This window comes from Oncorhynchus nerka, linkage group LG14 (assembly GCF_034236695.1).
Source record: "Oncorhynchus nerka isolate Pitt River linkage group LG14, Oner_Uvic_2.0, whole genome shotgun sequence".
NCBI lineage: Eukaryota > Metazoa > Chordata > Actinopteri > Salmoniformes > Salmonidae > Oncorhynchus > Oncorhynchus nerka.
Window position 1 is genome coordinate 10555435 of NC_088409.1, and position 12755 is coordinate 10568189.

The following is a 12755-nucleotide window of genomic DNA, read 5'->3' on the forward strand; positions in this document are numbered from 1 at the left end:
CTTTGTTTGTTTCTATGTTACCACCCCGTCAGAGAGGGGGTCGGAGGTGCAGGAGAGAGAGAAGAGAGATGGGGGGGAAGAGAGCGAGGGGGAGTGAGGGGGGATAGGGGACAGACAGAGACAGAGAGAGAATGCGAGAGAAAGAGAGGGGGAGGTGGAAGAGAGAGTTATTTTCATATTTTCATCAGTGTGGAGGATTCATCTTGGAAGACAGAATAGAGAGGTTTCTAAATCCAGTTCAATAGAGGAGCTGATGCTATTTGGAACACAGACATGCAGTTCAATAGAGGAGCTGATGCTATTTGGAACACAGACATGCAGTTCAATAGAGGAGCTGATGCTATTTGGAACACAGCCATTCAGTTCAATAGAGGAGCTGATGCTATTTGGATCACAGCCATTCAGTTCAATAGAGGAGCTGCTGCTATTTGGATCACAGCCATTCAGTTCAATAGATGAGCTGATGTTATTTGGATCACAGCCATTCAGTTCAATAGATGAGCTGATGTCATTTGGAACACATTCATTGTTTACATGCTTTACTGTTGGATGGTGAGGACCACAGGGGTTAGATGTCATGTTGTGTGCTATAAGGGACGACTTGCCCTTGAAGACATATTGTACTGTATTACGTCATAGGAGGAGCTGTAGTGTGTGTGTGTGTGTGTGTGTGTGTGTGTGTGTGTGTGTGTGTGTGTGTGTGTGTGTGTGTGTGTGTGTGTGTGTGTGTGTGTGTGTGTGTGTGTGTGTGTGTGTGTGTGTGTGCGCATGCGTGTGTGAGTGCATCCTAACATCCAGTTAGCCTCCCCTAACTGACCACCCCGACCGCTGGCACAAAACACATCCACAACATGAGTTGATTTGTCAGCGTGTTCCTTAAGCTGTACTTACTCATTGACTTGACTGTTGGCCTGCAAGGCTTCGCCCTGGATAGGACCTTAGCCCTATTCCCTAGAAAGTGCACATTTAGGACCACTTCCTGGAGTCTCTTTGTATTTCCAATGTCTCCGTCACGTGTTTCTCTGTCTGTGTGTTCATAACATCGGCCCTGTTCAGGCTGCCTCAGCCACCACCTCAGCCTCAGCAACCTCCCCAGCCTCAGCCACCACCTCAGCCTCAGCAACCTCCCCAGCCTCAGCCACCACCTCAGCCTCGGCAACCTCCCCAGCCTCAGCCACCACCTCAGCCTCAGCAACCTCCCCAGCCTCAGCCACCACCTCAGCCTCAGCAACCTCCCCAGCCTCAGCCACCACCTCAGCCTCAGCAACCTCCCCAGCCTCAGCCACCTCCCCAGCCTCAGCCATCTCCCCAGTCTCAGCCACCTCCTCACCCCAGCCTCAACAACCCTCCCCAGCCTCAGCCACCTCCCCAGCCTCAGCAACCTCCCCACCCCAGCCTCAGCAACCTCCCCAGCCTCAGCCTCAGCCACCACCCCAGCCTCAGCCACCTCCCCAGCCTCAGCCACCTCCCCAGCCTCAGCCACCACCCCATCCCAGCCTCAGCAACATCTCCAGCCTCAGCCTCAGCCACCACCCCAGCCTCAGCAACCTCCCCAGCCTCAGCAACCTCCCCAGCCTCAGCCTCAGCCACCACCCCAGCCTCAGCAACCTCCCCAGCCTCAGCCTCAGCCACCACCCAAGCCTCAGCAACCTCCCCAGCCTCAGCAACCTCCCCAGCCTCAGCCTCAGCCACCTCCCCAGCCTCAGCCACCTACCCAGCTTCAGCCACCACCCCACCCCAGCCTCAGCAACCTCCCCAGCCTCAGCCTCAGCCACCACCGCAGCCTCAGCAACCACCCCAGCCTCAGCCACCACCGCAGCCTCAGCAACCACCCCAGCCTCAGCAACCACCCCAGCCTCAGCAACCTCCCCAGCCTCAGCAACCTCCCCAGCCTCAGCAACCTCCCCAGCCTCAGCCACCACCCCAGCCTCAGCCTCAGCCACCACCCAAGCCATCAGCAACCTCCCCAGCCTCAGCAACCTCCCCAGCCTCAGCCTCAGCCACCTCCCCAGCCTCAGCCACCTACCCAGCTTCAGCCACCACCCCACCCCAGCCTCAGCAACCTCCCCAGCCTCAGCCTCAGCCACCACCGCAGCCTCAGCAACCACCCCAGCCTCAGCAACCACCCCAGCCTCAGCAACCTCCCCAGCCTCAGCAACCTCACCAGCCTCAGCAACCTCACCTGCCTCAGCCACCACCCCAGTCTCAGCCAACTCCTCAGCCAACTCCTCAGCCTCAGCAACCCCCCCTCAGCCTCAGCCACCACCCCAGCAACCTCCCCAGCCTCAGCAACCTCCCCAGCCTCAGGCACCACCCCAGCCTCAGCAACCTCAGCAACCTCCCCAGCCTCAGCAACCTCCCCAGCCTCAGCAACCTCCCCAACCTCAGCCTCAGCCACCACCCCAGCCTCAGCAACCTCCCCAGCCTCAGCCTCAGCCACCACCCCAGCCTCAGCAACCTCACCAGCCTCAGCAACCACCCCAGCCTCAGCAATCTCGCCAGCCTCAGCAACCTCGCCAGCCTCAGCAACCGCCCCAGACTCAGCAATCCCCCCAGCCTCAGCCTCAGCCACCACCCCGGCCTCAGCAACCACCCCAGCCTCAGCAACCTCCCCAGCCTCAGCCTCAGCAACCCCCCCAGCCTCAGCAACCCTCCCAGCCTCAGCAACCTCCCCAGCCTCAGCCACCACCCCAGCCTCAGCCACCACTCCATGCTTAGCCACCGCCTCAGCCACCTCCTCAGCCTCAGCAACCCCCCAGCCTCAGCCACCATCCCAGCCTCAGCCACCACCCCAGCCACCACCCCAGCCTCAGCAACCTCCCCAGCCTCAGCAACCTCCCCAGCCTCAGCCACCACCCCAGCCTCAGCCACCACCCCTGCCTCAGCCACCTCCCCAGTCTCAGCCACCCCCCAGCCTCAGCAACCTCACCAGCCTCAGCAACCTCCCCAGCCTCAGCCACTACCCCAGCCTCAGCAACCTCAGCAACCTCCCCAGCCTCAGCAATCCCCCAGCCTCAGCAACCTCGCCAGCCTCAGCAACCGCCCCAGCCTCAGCAATCCCCCAGCCTCAGAAATCCCCCCAGCCTCAGCAATCTCCCCAGTTTAGCAACCTCGCCAGCCTCAGCAACCACCCCAGCCTCAGCAACCTCACCAGCCTCAGCAACCACCCCAGACTCACCAGCCTCAGCTGCCTCACCAGCCTCAGCAACCTCCTCAGCCTCAGCAACCTCCCCAGCCTCAGCCTCAGAAACCTCCCCAGCCTCAGCAACCACCCCAGCCTCAGCAACCTCCCCAGCCTCAGCAACCTCCCCAGCCTCAGCAACCTCCCCAGCCTCAGCAACCTCCCCAGCCTCAGCAACCTCGCCAGCCTCAGCAACCTCCCCAGCCTCAGCAACCCCCCCAGCCTCAGCAACAACCCCAGCCTCAGCAACAACCCCAGCCTCACCATTCTCAGCAACCTCAGCAGTCTTCACGTTAATTTCCTATTTTAAAAAGGGGTTAATGATAGCAGTGCACTATGTAGGAAATAGGTTGCCATTTGGGGCAGTTGGGCCTGTCCTCGTCAGACTGGGTAATGGGGTCAGGTCACACCCTATGTTGAGTCATCTTCCTGATGATGTAGTTTTGCTTGTTGTTTCATGCCCCACTACTACAAAATTACAGCGTATAATGATGCAACGTCAGATTTCATTTCCTTTGAACGATCCAGGCGGTGTTGCCAGATCAGAATGATAAAGTATTCATGGGACCATTCAAAATTCTTCATCATACTTCTTATTGTTATTACTTGGAACGCTACTCCTCCTACACCGTTTAAGCTAGAAAGGTCATTCAAACTTTAAAACATGCAGATCAGTCTGGAATAATGTGCTTGTATATAAGATGTTGATTCACTCTCATGGCATTTCCTCAAGATTCTAAAATAGTATTCATGGGACCATTCAACATCTGTAGACACTACCACTACTATAACCAGTCACTACCATTACTACTGGAGACACTACCACTACTATCACCAGTCACTACCATTACTACTGGAGACACTACCACTACTATAACCAGTCACTACCACTGGAGACACTACCACTACTATAACCAGTCACTACCATTACTACTGGAGACACTACCACTACTATAACCAGTCACTACCATTACTACTGGAGACACTACCACTACTATAACCAGTCACTACCATTACTACTGGAGACACTACCACTACTATAACCAGTCACTACCATTAAACTGGAGACACTACAACTACTATAACCAGTCACTACCACTGGAGACACTACCACTACTATAACCAGTCACTACCATTACTACTGGAGACACTACCACTACTATAACCAGTCACTACCATTACTACTGGAGACACTACCACTACTATAACCAGTCACTACCATTACTACTGGAGACACTACCACTACTATAACCAGTCACTACCATTACTACTGGAGACACTACCACTACTATAACCATTACTATTGTACACCAGTCACTACCATTACTACTGGACACTACCACTACTATAACCAGTCACACTACCACTACCACTACTATAACCAGTCACTACCATTACTACTGGAGACACTACCACTACTATAACCAGTCACTACCATTACTACTGGAGACACTACCACTACTATCACCAGTCACTACCATTACTACTGGAGACACTACCACTACTATCACCAGTCACTACCATTACTACTGGAGACACTACCACTACTATAACTACCAGTCACTACCATTACTACTGGAGACACTACCACTACTATAACCAGTCACTACCATTACTACTGGAGACACTACCACTTTACTACTGGAGACACTACCACTACTATAACCAGTCACTACCATTACTATAACTACTAGTCACTACCATTACTACTGGAGACACTACCACTACTATAACCAGTCACTACCATTACTACTGGAGACACTACCACTACTATAACCAGTCACTACCAGTCACTACCACTACTATAACTCACTACCATTACTACTGGAGACACTACCACTACTATAACTATAACCAGTCACTACCCATTACTACTGGAGACACTACCACTACTATAACCAGTCACTACCATTACTACTGTCACTACCAGTCACTACCATTACTACTGGAGACACTACCACTACTATAACCAGTCACTACCATTACTACTGGAGACACTACCACTACTATAACTAGTCACTACTATAACTATAACCAGTCACTACCACTACCATAACTACCATTACCATTACTGGAGACACTACCACTACTATAACCAGTCACTACCATTATAACCAGTCACTACCATTACTATAACTATAACCACACTACCACTACTATAACCAGTCACTACCACTACTTACTATAACCACCACTACTATAACACTACTATAACCATTACTATAACTACTACTGTTACTACACTACCACTACTATAACCAGTCACTACCATTACTACTGGAGACACTACCACTACTATAACCAGTCACTACCATTACTACTGGAGACACTACCACTACTATAACCAGTCACCAGTCACTACCATTACTACTGGAGACACTACCACTACTATAACCAGTCACTACCATTACTACTGGAGACACTACCACTACTATAACCAGTCACTACCATTACTACTGAGACACTACCACTACTATAACCAGTCACTACCATTACTACTGGAGTACACTACTATAACCAGTCACTACCATTACTACTGAGACACTACCACTACTATAACCAGTCACTACCATTACTACTGGAGACACTACCACTACTATAACCAGTCACTACCACTACCACTACTATCATCAGTCACTACCATTACTACTGGAGACACTACCACTACTATAACCAGTCACTACCATTACTACTGGAGACACTACCACTACTATAACCAGTCACTACCATTACTACTGGAGACACTACCACTACTATAACCAGTCACTACCATTACTACTGGAGACACTACCACTACTATCACCAGTCACTACCATTACTACTGGAGACACTACCACTACTATAACCAGTCACTACCACTGGAGACACTACCACTACTATCACCAGTCACTACCATTACTACTGGAGACACTACCACTACTATCACCAGTCACTACCATTACTACTGGAGACACTACCACTACTATAACCAGTCACTACCATTACTACTGGAGACACTACCACTACTATAACCAGTCACTACCATTACTACTGGAGACACTACCACTACTATATCACCAGTCACTACCATTACTGGAGACACTACCACTACTATCACCAGTCACTACCATTACTACTGGAGACACTACCACTACTATAACCAGTCACTACCATTACTACTGGAGACACTACCACTACTATAACCAGTCACTACCATTACTACTGGAGACACTACCACTACTATCACCAGTCACTACCATTACTACTGGAGACACTACCACTACTATCACCAGTCACTACCATTACTACTGTAGACACTACCACTACTATAACTATAACCAGTCACTACCATTACTACTGTAGACACTACCACTACTATAACCAGTCACTACCATTACTACTGGAGACATTACCACTACTATAACCAGTCACTACCATTACTACTGTAGACACTACCACTACTATAACCAGTCACTACCATTACTACTGTAGACACTACCACTACTATAACCAGTCACTTCCATTACTACTGGAGACACTACCACTACTATAACTATAACCAGTCACTACCATTACCACTGGAGACACTACCACTACTATAACCAGTCACTACCATTACTACTGGAGACACTACCACTACTATAACCAGTCACTACCATTACTATTGTAGACTCTACCACTACTATAACCAGTCACTACCATTACTACTGTAGACACTACCACTACGATAACCAGTCACTTCCATTACTACTGTAGACACTACCACTACTATAACTATAACCAGTCACTACCATTACTACTGTAGACACTACCACTACTATAACCAGTTACTACCATTACTACTGGAGACACTACCACTACTATCACCAGTCACTACCATTACTACTGGAGACACTACCACTACTATAACCAGTCACTACCATTACTACTGGAGACACTACCACTACTATAACCAGTCACTACCATTACTACTGGAGACACTACCACTACTATAACCAGTCACTACCATTACTACTGGAGACACTACCACTACTATAACCAGTCACTACCACTGGAGACACTACCACTACTATCATCAGTCACTACCATTACTACTGGAGACACTACCACTACTATAACCAGTCACTACCATTACTACTGGAGACACTACCACTACTATAACCAGTCACTACCATTACTACTGGAGACACTACCACTACTATAACCAGTCACTACCATTACTACTGGAGACACTACCACTACTATCACCAGTCACTACCATTACTACTGGAGACACTACCACTACTATAACCAGTCACTACCACTGGAGACACTACCACTACTATCACCAGTCACTACCATTACTACTGGAGACACTACCACACTACTATAACTACTAGTCACTACCATTACTACTGGAGACACTACCACTACTATCACCAGTCACCATTACTACTGGAGACACTACCACTACTATAACCAGTCACTACCATTACTACTGGAGACACTACCACTACTATCACCAGTCACTACCATTACTACTGGAGACACTACCACTACTATCACCAGTCACTACCATTACTACTGTAGACACTACCACTACTATAACTATAACCAGTCACTACCATTACTACTGTAGACACTACCACTACTATAACCAGTCACTACCATTACTACTGGAGACATTACCACTACTATAACCAGTCACTACCATTACTACTGTAGACACTACCACTACTATAACCAGTCACTACCATTACTACTGTAGACACTACCACTACTATAACCAGTCACTTCCATTACTACTGGAGACACTACCACTACTATAACTACCAGTCACTACCATTACCACTGGAGACACTACCACTACTATAACCAGTCACTACCATTACTACTGGAGACACTACCACTACTATAACCAGTCACTACCATTACTACTGGAGACACTACTATAACACACTACCATTACTACTGTAGACACTACCACTACTATCAGTCACTATTACTACTGGAGACACTACCACTACTATAACTATAACCAGTCACTACCATTACTACTGTAGACACTACCACTACTATAACCAGTCACTACCATTACTACTGGAGACACTACCACTACTATCACCAGTCACTACCATTACTACTGGAGACACTACCACTACTATAACCAGTCACTACTACTACTGGAACCAGTCACTACCATACTACTGGAACTACCACTACTATATACCAGTCACTACCATTACTACTGGAGACACTACCACTACTATAACCAGTCACTACCATTACTACTGGAGACACTACTACTACTACTATAACCATCAGTCACTACCATTACTACTGGAGACACTACCACTACTATAACCAGTCACTACCATTACTACTGGAGACACTACCACTACTATAACCAGTCACTACCATTACTACTGGAGACACTACCACTACTATAACCAGTCACTACCATTACTACTGGAGACACTACCACTACTATCACCAGTCACTACCATTACTACTGGAGACACTACCACTACTATAACCAGTCACTACCACTGGACACATACTATCACCAGTCACTACCATTACTACTGGAGACACTACCACTACTATAACCAGTCACTACCACTGGAGACACTACCACTACTATCACCAGTCACTACCATTACTACTGGAGACACTACCACTACTATCACCAGTCACTACCATTACTACTGGAGACACTACCACTACTATAACCAGTCACTACCACTGGAGACACTACCACTACTATCACCAGTCACTACCATTACTACTGGAGACACTACCACTACTGTAGACACTACCACTACTATCACCAGTCACTACCATTACTACTGGAGACACTACCACTACTATAACCAGTCACTACCATTACTACTGGAGACACTACCACTACTATAACTATAACCAGTCACTACCATTACTACTGTAGACACTACCACTACTATAACCAGTCACTACCATTACTACTGTAGACACTAACACTACTATAACCAGTCACTACCATTACTACTGGAGACACTACCACTACTATAACCAGTCACTACCATTACTACTGGAGACACAACCACTACTATAACCAGTCACTACCATTACCACTGGAGACACTACAACTACTATAACCAGTCACTACCATTACTACTGGAGACACTACCACTACTATAACCAGTCACTACCACTGGAGACACTACCACTACTATCACCAGTCACTACCATTACTACTGGAGACACTACCACTACTATCACCAGTCACTACCATTACTACTGGAGACACTACCACTACTATCACCAGTCACTACCATTACTACTGGAGACACTACCACTACTATCACCAGTCACTACCATTACTACTGTAGACACTACCACTACTATCACCAGTCACTACCATTACTACTGTAGACACTACCACTACTATAACCAGTCACTACCATTACTACTGGAGACACTACCACTACTATAACCAGTCACTACCATTACTCCTGGAGACACTACCACTACTATAGCCAGTCACTACCATTACTACTGGAGACACTACCACCATTCACTACCATTACTACTGGAGACACTACCACTACTATAACCAGTCACTACCATTACTACTGGAGACACTACCACTACTATAACCAGTCACTACCATTACTACTGGAGACACTACCACTACTATAACCAGTCACTACCATTACTACTGGAGACACTACCACTACTATAACCAGTCACTACCATTACTACTGGAGACACTACCACTACTATCACCAGTCACTACCATTACTACTAGACACTACCACTACAGTCACTACCATTACTACTGTAGACACTACCACTACTATAACCAGTCACTACCATTACTACTGGAGACTACCACTACTATAACCAGTCACTACCATTACTACTGGAGACACTACCACTACTATCACCAGTCACTACCATTACTACTGGAGACACTACCACTACTATAACCAGTCACTACCATTACTACTGGAGACACTACCACTACTATCACCAGTCACTACCATTACTACTGGAGACACTACCACTACTATAACCAGTCACTACCATTACTCCTGGAGACACTACCACTACTATAGCCAGTCACTACCATTACTACTGGAGACACTACCACTACTATCACCAGTCACTACCATTACTACTGGAGACACTACCACTACTATCACCAGTCACTACCATTACTACTGGAGACACTACCACTACTATAACCAGTCACTACCACTGGAGACACTACCACTACTATCACCAGTCACTACCATTACTACTGGAGACACTACCACTACTATCACCAGTCACTACCATTACTACTAGAGACACTACCACTACTATAACCAGTCACTACCACTGGAGACACTACCACTACTATAACCAGTCACTACCATTACTACTGTAGACACTACCACTACTATAACCAGTCACTAACATTACTACTTGAGACACTACCACTACTATAACCAGTCACTACCCTTACTACTGGAGACACTACCACTACTATAACCAGTCACTACCATTACTACTGGAGACACTACCACTACTATAACCAGTCACTACCCTTACTACTGGAGACACTAACACTACTATAACCAGTCACTACCATTACTACTGGAGACACTACCACTACTAGCTCTTCAGGCCATTCTACTGCCGATGTTTGTCTATGGAGATTACATGGCTGTGTGCTCGATGTTATTCACCTGTCAGCAACGGGTCTGGCTGAAACTGCCATATGCACTAATTTGAAGAGGGGTCCACATACTGTACTTAAAACTGCTTTTCTTGAAATAGTCAAAAATATATTTTAAAGAGTTTAAGCAAGTCCCATCAAATGTACTTCACAATGACCATCTAGTTGTGTTCTGTGTTTGTGTTCACGGCTGTAGCTGTAGAGAGGTGGAAACAAAACTCTGTTTACCATTGTATTGTTATTGGAGTCAGTATTGCACAAACTGCAGTGTCACACACTGTATTTCCACTAGCAGGTCTCCATTCAGAGCTCTACTCCAGAACCAGACTGGGTTAGATAGATAGTCTTCTATTGCTGATAATGTAGGAACTTTGTACAGCCTCCCCAGCCTCCCCAGTCTCACTAGCCTCCCCATCCTCCCCAGACGCTCAAATCTCACCAGCCTCACCAGGCTCCCCAGCTTCACCAGCCTCCCCAGCCTCACCAGCCGCCTCAGCCTTACCAGCCGCCTCATCCTCACCAGCCTCACCAGCCTCACCAGCCTCACCAGCCGCCTCAGCCTCACCAGCCTCACCAGCCGCCTCAGCCTCACCAGCCGCCTCAGCCTCACCAGCCTCACCAGCCTCACCAGCCGCCTCAGCTTCACCAGCCGCCTCAGCCTCACCAGCCTCACCAGCCTCACCAGCCTCACCAGCCGCCTCAGCTTCACCAGCCGCCTCAGCCTCACCAGCCTCCTGAGAACAGCAGTAGCAGAGCACTTATATCATGTTCAACACAAGTCCCTCTGATAACCAGGGATGAATGGATGGCACCTCTGGTCTAGTGGAACAGGCCAGATAAAGGCCACTTTGGGGAGGGAGGGAGGGAGGGAGGGAGAAAGTGCAAGAGGGAAAGAAAGGGGAGACAAAAAGAGAGAAAGGAAGAGGGAGAGAGACAGAGGTGATACTCCAACCGTCCTCACCTCTCAGAGCGGCAGCAGCTCTTAAAGGGGCAATCTGCAGCTGTTACATCCAATTTTGGACTTAGAAATTAATCATATTTACCCATTGATTCTTGAAGAATATAACTTATAAATGCCTCATGAGTTTAGTTCAACTGTCGTACCCCATCAGAACCAAAAATATAAGCTTGTTTTACATGAATTGTAAACAAACTCTATGTAGCCTCCAAACATGGTTAAAACTCTAATTGTGTTATCATGGATGGTCAGTCCATAGCTCTGTCTATGAATTTGAGAGTGGTTCTACTTCTCCAGTCCCATCCCTCAGCTAAACAGTGGCGGGATAGGTTTTGTTATTGTTTCAACTGCTGATTGCTGCTTTAAATGGGAACATCCATCTCCTGCACTGCATCCCCTGAATCAACACACACACCCCCCTGTCTCCTTCTAAAACTGCATTTGGGGCCAAGTAGATCATTCTGGGACGCAACACACACACATTCTGGGACGTAACACACACACATTCTGGGACGTAACCCTTCTGTCTGTCACAGGTACCGTAGCAGCTATTTGTCACCAGAGGAAATCAGTAAGGGAAACAACAGGACCTGGGTGGTATGGAAAAACAACCTCAGAAAAGGATTTACATAGAACAACATGAGCCGTCTGACAGGAACTGGTGGAGACTCTGTCACCAGACGTGTGGGCTTGTATCAGCCTCTTGTGAGCTGTGACTTTCTAGGAAAACATTTGGCAACGATTTGATTAACGTTATATTATAAAACATACATTACCCCACATAAAGCAGCACATTGTTGCTCTCATTTGAAGGCCTCATTGGAAAGATCTCAATGAAAATACAGTATTGGAAGTTGGAAGAGAAGCGGAGCTCCAATAGTCAGCCCACACAACCTTGATTTAGTGTAAACAATCACATGTACCATGGATGACTGATGTTGTTGATTAAACGT